This window comes from Chiloscyllium punctatum, unplaced genomic scaffold (genome assembly GCF_047496795.1).
Source record: "Chiloscyllium punctatum isolate Juve2018m unplaced genomic scaffold, sChiPun1.3 scaffold_91, whole genome shotgun sequence".
Taxonomy (NCBI): domain Eukaryota; kingdom Metazoa; phylum Chordata; class Chondrichthyes; order Orectolobiformes; family Hemiscylliidae; genus Chiloscyllium; species Chiloscyllium punctatum.
The window spans coordinates 359,243-368,241 of NW_027309825.1; the positions used below are offsets into that span (position 1 = coordinate 359,243).

Consider the following 8,999-nt stretch of genomic DNA (forward strand, 5'->3'; position numbering starts at 1 on the left):
AGATTCAGGGAGACTGCTGTTTGTTTCAAAGATCACCTGAGGGTGAAACTGATAAAAGCTATCGCCGAGGACACTGCAGCACCCGGGTAATGGGTTCTGAAGAAAATCCACACAGGACTGTAATGTTTCACTCTGTTTCTCCGTCCACATCTCCTGCCAGACCCTGCTGACCTCCTCTAGCACTGTCTGATTGACTCTCAGAGTTTCGGCATCTGCATGAGTCACCCTTCGGCCTCGCCCGGCACTGTGACGTCACGGACCCGTATGTGCATGCGTCCAGATCCCTGGCCAAGATGGTGGCTGTTCATCTCGGAACTGCGACACATTTAATTGTAAGTTATTTTTCAACGTAGTCGCTTCTCGCTGAAAGGGTTTTTAAACGCTCGACAGCTCCTGCAGCCTTAACATGTGCAAAAACGCATCTCTTCCCATTTCCAACGGAGATAAAGTCGGTTTTGCCAATGTGCTGCCCTCGCCTGTCGTGAGTATGGAGGGCTTTAAGGACTGCTGGGCATGCTGGCTCGCTGCACCCGCAATTGAATTCAGTTATTACAGAAAATTGATTCTGTTCATGAATAACTTTTTTTCTTTTTATTCCAACCTTTTGTTTTCCAAACAATCTTTGGAAAACAGAATTTGTAGTTAGAAAAATATCTTAAAATGGGATGCATATATCAAATCTCTCAAATCATCTCTACAACATAACCTTGTCATTAAAGTACGAGATCTCTCAAATCATTTTGTAAATTCCCGTCCTGAGTTGATGATGGTGGATTTTGGAAACTCCTTTAACAAGTGGATGTTTAGCACTCAAACCAAGAGATATATTTGTTTATTCTGAAAGTGTCTCAACATGTGTCTTTTGTCATCTCATTTTGCAGAGTAGTAGAAGTAATGAAAACTGAAGTGTTTCTCTGATTTCAGTTCTGTGGTATCTTTTCAGCTAAAAAATCCAGCCGGAGAGTTTACATTGAAGGACAATGAAGTTGGTTCAGAGGTGAATAATATTGAGCATTCATCTATAATCCAATACTGAACTTGCTTTGCTGTGGTTCATTGGTCAGGCCCTGGTGTGATCCCTTTACTGTGGATCTGAATCCATGTCCATCCATTGCTCTGTTTAAGCCCTCTCCTCCATGACAATCTCTTTTCCATTGTCCAACCTGCACCACCTTTAGTAATGTGGATTTTAACCCGATGTGATAGTTTTTTGTTATTCCTTCCAGTCATGTTCAAATGAGGGTTTTATCACTGCATGTCCCTATGCTATGTGATGTTAATTTATTCCACTCGTTTATGTGGCCTCCCTCACAAACATCTCTCAGACTTTCCTATACTCCTGCTTGCTTTTATTCTTCATGCTCCCTCTTACACACTGTATTCCCTTCCCTGTTCTTACCGCCTCACCTCCCCTTCCCTGTCCTTACCAATCCCCCTCCCCAACAACCCCTTTCATTTCTCTTTCATCCCTGAGTGGCCCGAGTCTTTTCTTGGTCGAGATACTTCCTTGATGCATAATAGAACGTGGAACAATGCAGCACAGGAATGGACGCAAGATGCTGTGTTGAACATGCTGATCAAAACCCTCTGTGCAATCAGCCTGAAACCAAACGGTGTTAGCCTGACAGCAAGTCGGGAACATGCTGAACTGGATTATAAAGGATATGACAATAAATGATAACTGGACACTGAGAAATAATGGGGGAAATATGTTTTTTTAGAAGCAGAATATTTTTAAATCTGTTGTATTCTATATTTTGGTATGAGCATAACTGGCAGAATAGATAAGGCTGTGGGAGGCTGTTGGTGGTGGGGAATATTTAAAATTTCAGCGGCATTTTGACAAGGTTCAACAGGGGCTAAAGTATAGCGAGGGAGAGAAAAAAGCCCCTGAAAGGTCAATGAGGCCGTTTATGTGGAATCACAGTTGATGGGGGAGATCTGAACAAAAAGTGTTTGGATTTTACTGTGGAGATTCCAGGAGAAAACAGCACAAGGAGCGTGCTGTCAGCCAAAAGCCGCACCCATCTCATTCACCCGGCCACTTTCTGCCCCAAGTGTTGCAGAGTCTATGGGAGGCCACATCAGTCTGTACAGCCACCTACAGACTCCCACGGAGCGTGGGAGATAGTCAGCGTAATCTGTGACCCATCACCAATGCGATAATGAGAGAGGAAAGTTGAATCCCCTCACTGTTATCCCAATGCCTTTGTTACAAATTCAAATAATTCCTTGTTAATCCAGTGTCTCACAATGTAATGCTGTAAAGGAGCCTTAACACTGCTCTTGCACTTCTGTGTTCTGACCCTTATTACCCAGAATTTTGTCTACGACTGATTGAATATCTAAGGCCACATATTTTCTTGATTATCCCATTGTTATCCCTAACGATGAGAGATCCCCATCCTTCTTCCCATTCTGCCTGACTTTCCACAATGTTATGTAGCTGTGAATATTAATGCCCCACCTTCTTGTTCACCCTGTGACCATGTCTCCCTGATGGTGAGTAGATAGAAATCACAAGTCACACGTGCATATCCCTTAGTGCAAATAATTCTTTCATCCAAATTTAGAAACAGTAATTTACTTTTTATCACTATTTCCTGTCACAAACATATTTGCTGGTGTACAATATTAGTTGAACTCACTTCCTTCCTCTTTCTTTCTGTTTGTCCCCAACCACGTCCCCCTGTTTCAATATTTTAATCTCTCCCCGTGGAATTCGGATTTCCTTTCAGCTGAGCCCTATACCTTCTCATGGGTGCCAGTTTCAAGCACTCTGCACAATCCTGGTCATATGATTGACCAGGGCACTGGTTCCACCACTGTACCATCCCAATAAAATAGCTGACTTCTCCCTTAGAACTGGTAACAGTTCCCACTGCATCAGACCCACTCCTTCTGACACAATGGTTTGATTCTGAAAACCTGCTGCACTCTGGTGATATCACTCAGTCTCTCTCCATGTGGTATCCCTCACTGTGTGGGTCTAATTGCTGCCTCTGTCAACGCCTCTCACTCCTGCAGCTGGTCTACGATTCTGAGCCAAAGGAATTCTCCACTCCAGACTGACGGAGCAGCACAAGCCAGGGATGGAGACTGGGATTTTCCAGGTGTCTGTTGGACTCAGTGCTACTCGACATGAGTCATCCTCACTACCTCAGTCTAATTTGCCATTCTGTCTGTTTTTCTCTCTCCTTTAGGTAATCAGGATGTGCCTGACTTCGCCAAATTCGTAATTCTCATTCATTGCCACATTGAAGACAATTGGGCAGCCAGAGAGAGATGGAGAGTGCGATCTGGAGCCTTCAGTAAATCCTGCAGCCGAAAAGATCACTCACAGTAAACAGCACAGGGAGGAGTTACTGGCCTTCTATATTCCGACGTGGAAGACAGGACGTAGACACAGTTCTCGGCAAGGAAAAGCAACATTCTAGGCTTCATTCCCACCATCTTGTGAGAGTCCTGCTCTCACCTCTGCTGTACTCACTGAGACAGCACAGAGGTCCCAGGCATCAATCCAGCCCCATGTTGTATTAGGGAGCTCTGTAATATCCTCCAGTCCCAATAATCCTGTCTCTGTTTGGAATCTCCTCTATATCACACAATGCTCTTTGTCTCTGTCAGGTTCTCCAATCCCTAACACCCTAATCCATACATTTTTCCAGTAAATACTAAATTCGTTCATCCCGGTAAACCCTGACAGTGCTGTTTCTCCCTGTAAGCTCCTCCTACCAACATCACCCTCCATGTCATTGTATTAGTCTTTAACCTCTTCTTCTTTCCCTATCTGTGCAAACTTCTCCAGCTCCGACAATCTTCCTTAGCTGTGAAAAAAAATGTAATCTCCTTATTCTTCTCCAATTCTTCAAACGTAATCTATGTAAACTTCACCCTCAACACCCCCTCCCAACCCCACCAACCGTCCCAACAATAGAACCGCTTTCAGTTTGTGCAATCGTCCCCACCTGTGTAACTGTCTCCAACCCAGCAACCTGGCATTGTCCATTGTTTTCCTGTCTACGTCGCCTCCAGAGCCTAGAAGTCCGCTTACATATTTAAACGTCTTCAGTCACTACAGTCTTCCATATCTCTGTTAGTATATACAATAGTCTTCTCCCTGAAACACCCTTAAACTCCAAGACAACTATAGACCGGTGAGCCTGACCTCGGTGGTGGGAAAGTTGTTGGAGGGAATTCTGAGGGATAGGTTGTACATATATTTGGAAAGGCAAGGACTAATTCGGGATAGTCAACATGGCTTTGTGTGTGGGAAATCATGCCTCACAAACTTGATTGAGTTTTTTGACGAAGTAAAAAAGAGTATTGATGAGGGCAGAGCAGTACATGTGATCCATATGGACTTCAGTAAGGTGTTCGACAAGGTTCCCCACGCGAGACTGATTAGTAAGGTTAGATCTCATGGAATACAGAGAGAACTAGCCACTTAATACAGAACTTGCTCAAAGGTATAAGACAGAGGATGATGGTGGAGGGTTGTTTTTCAGACTGGTTGCCTATGACCAGTGGAGCGCCACAAGGATCGATGATAGGACCTCTACTTTTTGTCATTTACATAAATTATTTGGATGCAAGCATCAGAAGTACAGTTAGTAAGTTTTTAGATGATGCCAAAATTGGAGATGTAGTGGACGGTGAAGAAGGTTACCTCAGATTAGAACAGGATCTTGACCAGATGGGCCAATGGGATGAGAAGTGGCAGATGGACTTTAATTCAGATAAATGCGAGGTGCTGCATTTTGGAAAGCAAATGTTTGCAGGACTTACATACTTAATGGTAAGGTCATAGAGAGAGTTGCTGTACAAAGAGACCTTGGGGTGCAGGTTCATTGCACCTTGAAAGTGGAGTCGCAGGTAGATAGGATAGTGAAGAAGGCGTTTGGTATGCTTTCCTTTATTGGTCAGAGTATTGAGTACAAAGGTTGGGAGGTCATGTTGTTTACAGGACAGTGGTTAGGCTACTGTTGGAATATTGCGTGCAATTCTGGTCTCCTTCCTATCGGAAAAATGTTGTGAAACTTGAAGCATTCAGAATTGATTTAAAAGGATGTTTCCAGGGTTGGAGTATTTGAGCTATAGGGAGAGGTGGAACAGGATGGGGCTGTTTTCCTTGGAGCGTCGGAGGCTGAGTGGTGATCTTATAGTTGTTTACAAAATTATGAGGATCATGGACAGGGTACATAGACAAAGTCTATTCCATGGTGTGTGGGAGTCCAGAACTAGAGAGCAGAGTTTTAGGGTGATAGGGGAAAGATATAAAAGAGACCTAAGGGCAAGTTATTCACAAAGAGGGTGGTACGTGTATGGAATGAGTTGCCAGAGGAAGTGGTGGAGGCTGGTACAGTTGCAACATTTAAGAGGCATTTGAATGGGTATTATGAATTGGAGGCGTTTGGAAGGATATGGGCCAGGTGCTGACAGGTCGGACGAGATTGGGTTGGGGTCTCTGTTCATCATGGACGGGTTTGACCGAAGGGTCTGTTTGCATTCTGTACACCTCCATGACTCTATGACTATGCCTCGAAGACCCTCTATCTGTGCCTATCAGCCTGCCTGCCTCTAGCCAATCTCCATCCCTATCCCTATCTCCAGAATCTAACTCAGATCCCTCTATCTCTGTAAATTCCTCCAATCCACAAACCCCTTTGTCGCACTAACGTTCTTGACCAGATGTAATTCTGTTTGACTCGAATATCCTCGAGCCTCTGTAACCTCTATCCATCTGTTCAATCCCACACTACTGAGGAATGACTCACTGCATTCACTATAAAGGAGATGGAATGACAGTGAACAGATATGATGGAACTGTTTATTCCGGAGATGTTGCTGCAGAATGGCCATTGCAGGGAAGTGAATACTGAAGGGTTTTGTGGGATCGAGGCAGGCTAGGCAAAAAGCCAACAAGTTGTGAAGAAAGGATGAGCTGAACGCAGTAATGAAACATTCATTTGGAAGTGAAGATCAAAATTTGTAGTCTTATCTGAGTGGAGCTGAGAATAAGCAAGCAACAGCAGCATTTAGCAGGATTTCATTTATAGGAACCAGCCAGTGATGGTAATGCCAATATGGTTACAGTCAGGATACTGAATGTACTTGTAGCAAGGGCAGTAGAGTAAATGTGTGTTACAGTAGTCTCCATCCCGACTGGATAACTCATGAGTATCAGGGCTGTAATGGATTTAATCCTGGATTGTATACGAGATGTTTTTCTGTCAACAAAATTGTCCTTTGTAGATCAAATGCTATGCAATAATAAATATCTAGTAATCCCATTATAAAGGTGTTTTGTGAGTCGAGCCCCATAATGTTATGCAGGACAAATTGAGTTTGAGTTCCGACCATGAGATGGAGGAGCGGAATTAGGCCATTTGGCCCTTTAAGTATGCTCTGCCCTTCAGTCAGATCATGGTTGATCTGATGATTCTCTACTCTATTTACCGGCCTTTTCCACAAAACCCTTGTTTCCCTGATTAATTAAAACCTGACCATCTCTGCTGTAAATACTCTTAATGACCCAGCCTCGACAGGCCCCTGCAGTCAGGAATTCCCACAGACTCACAACCCTCTGAATGGAGACATTCCTCCTCATCTCCATCTTCAATGGATGAGCCCTTGCTGGGATTTTATTCTCTCTGGTTGGAGATTCTCACACCACTGAAACGAAAGGAAGTGACAGAGATAATTATTGCAGATGACATGAAAATTAGTGGAGTTGGGATTAATGAGCAAGGAGATCGAAGGTTGCAGGAAGTTACAGATCAGTTGGAAAGATGTGCAGAGAAATGACAAATAGAGTTTAAGCTGGACAATTATGAGGTCATGTCAAATTCAAGAAGAAAGTTAACATCCTGAGGGACAGTGATATACAGAAGGATCTTGGTGCAAGACAGTAAATCCCTGAAAATGGCAACAGAAGTGTTCCAGATGGGAAGGAAAGCAAACGGAACACTGGCCTTCATCGGTCAAAACGTTGGGTATAGTGGTTTGCATCTGCTGTTGTAATTGTATAAAACGTTTGTTTGGCCACACGTGGAGAACTGTGTGCAGTTTTCATCTCCACACAATAGGGAGGATGTGGAGGCTTTGGAGAGGGTACAAAAGGGGTTTATCAGCATGTAGCACGTGTTAGGTTTTTGAAGGGAGTGTTAGGTATAAGAGGAAATTTAACAAAGTTGGATTGTTTTGTGAGAGTATCAGAAGCTGACAGGCGACCAGGTACAAGAAAATAAAATTAGGACGGGGCACATCATGTGGATAGTCGGAATCTATTTTTCAATGTGTAAGTTTCAAATATTATAACACACAGGTTTAAGCTGAGAAAGAAGAAGTTTAAACGAGATGTTTGAGGCACGTTTTTCTAACGTAGAGAGTGGAAGTTACTGAGGGAGGTCGGAGAAGCAGAAATATGAGCAAAGCATTGAAGTGGCATTTGGTCAGAAACATGAACAGGCAGAGAATAGAGGGATATGGACCATGTGCAGGTAGATGGGACTAGTTTAGAATAGAATCATGGACAGCACAGCGATGGTGGGCCGAAGGGCCTATTACGGTGCTCTACTGCTCTGTTTTCTAACTTCCCAGCATCTAACCTGTCAAATCCCCCCAGAAACATGAATGTTTCATTCAACTTCTCTCTCATGTTTTCTGAACGGCAATGGGTTCAACCTCAGTCTAATCCACCTCTTCCCATTAGAAAATCCCTCCATTCACAGGATCAGCCGAGTGATCCTTCTCTGGCCTGCCTCCAATGTGACAATGTTGTTCCTTAGCGCACTCAGACTGCTCTTAATATTCTAGGTGTGGTATGATTGTACCTTACCGTAGATCTCCCTCTTTTTTAGACGCCATTCCCTTTGTAACAAATGTCAGTATTTGATTTGCCTTCTCTATTACCTGATGACCCTGAAAGCTACCTCTTCCATCTTGATAACCAAGAACTCTCACAACCCTTTCTGCTGTCAGTCTGAAACCAAATAGTGTTAGCCTGACAGTAAGTCAGGAGCATGCTAAAATGTTTTAGAAAGGATATGTCAATAAACAATAACTGGACCCTTAGAAACACATTTTATACAAGAGAATTTGTTATTGAGCCTGTTGGATTTTATTTCTGGTGTGAATATAAATGGCAGAGTAGATAAGGGTGTCGGAGATGTGTGGTGGTACGGAGGTTATGGATTACTTGAATTATCAGAAGCCTTTGCACAAGTTTCAAGAAGTGCTAATGAGTAACTTAGTAGAGAATAGGGCCCGTTAAAGATCAATGAAGTCACCTATGTGTGGAACCAGAGGAGATGGGTGAGAAATTAGACAAAATAGTGTTGTAAGAATTTACTGTGGAGAAAGACATGGAAGTTCAGGAACTTGGGGAAACAAATAGTGATGTCTTGAAAAGAATGCTCAATGGAAAAGAGGAAGTGCTGGAGTCGTAAAGCAAATAAAGGTTGATCCTAGAATATTGTGGAAAGCTAGGGAAGAGATTGCAGTGTCCCTAACAGAGATATTTACATTATCAACAGACACCGTGAGGTGTCAGAAGACTGGAGGGCGGCTAATGATGTTCCATCACTTCAGGGTGCAGAGAAAAGCCGGGAGATTACAGCCCCGTGAAGGCGAAGTTGTTAGAGGAGCTTCTGAGAGAAAGGAGCTAAGTATATTCGGAAGGGCACGGGCTGATTAGAGATAGTCAGCATGGCTTTGTGAGCGGATAACAATGTTTCACAAACCGGATTGACTCTTCAAGGAAATGGAGACAGTGAGGTCTGCAGATGCTAGAAATCAGACTTTAGAGGGTGTTGCTGGAAAATCACAGCAGGTCAGACAGCATCTGAGGAGCAGGAAAATCGACATTTCAGGCTGGAGGCCTTCATCAGGAATGAGGAGGTTGCCAAGAGCTGGATGAAGGCAAAGCATTCAATGTTGTCCAAATGAACTTCAGCAAAGCATTTGACAAGTTTCTAAGGGATGTAGAATGTCTAGTC

At 43.5% G+C, this 8,999-nt stretch overlaps 1 long non-coding RNA gene across 1 annotated transcript; it reads left to right on the plus strand.

Moving 5' to 3' along the window:
* The first annotated feature begins 365 nt into the window (after nucleotides 1-365).
* LOC140471504 (uncharacterized) lies at nucleotides 366-3,807 on the plus strand. Its single transcript, XR_011957054.1, has 3 exons — nucleotides 366-481; nucleotides 944-997; nucleotides 3,204-3,807. It is a non-coding gene; the product is annotated as an uncharacterized lncRNA (long non-coding RNA).
* Nucleotides 3,808-8,999: the final 5,192 nt, after the last annotated feature.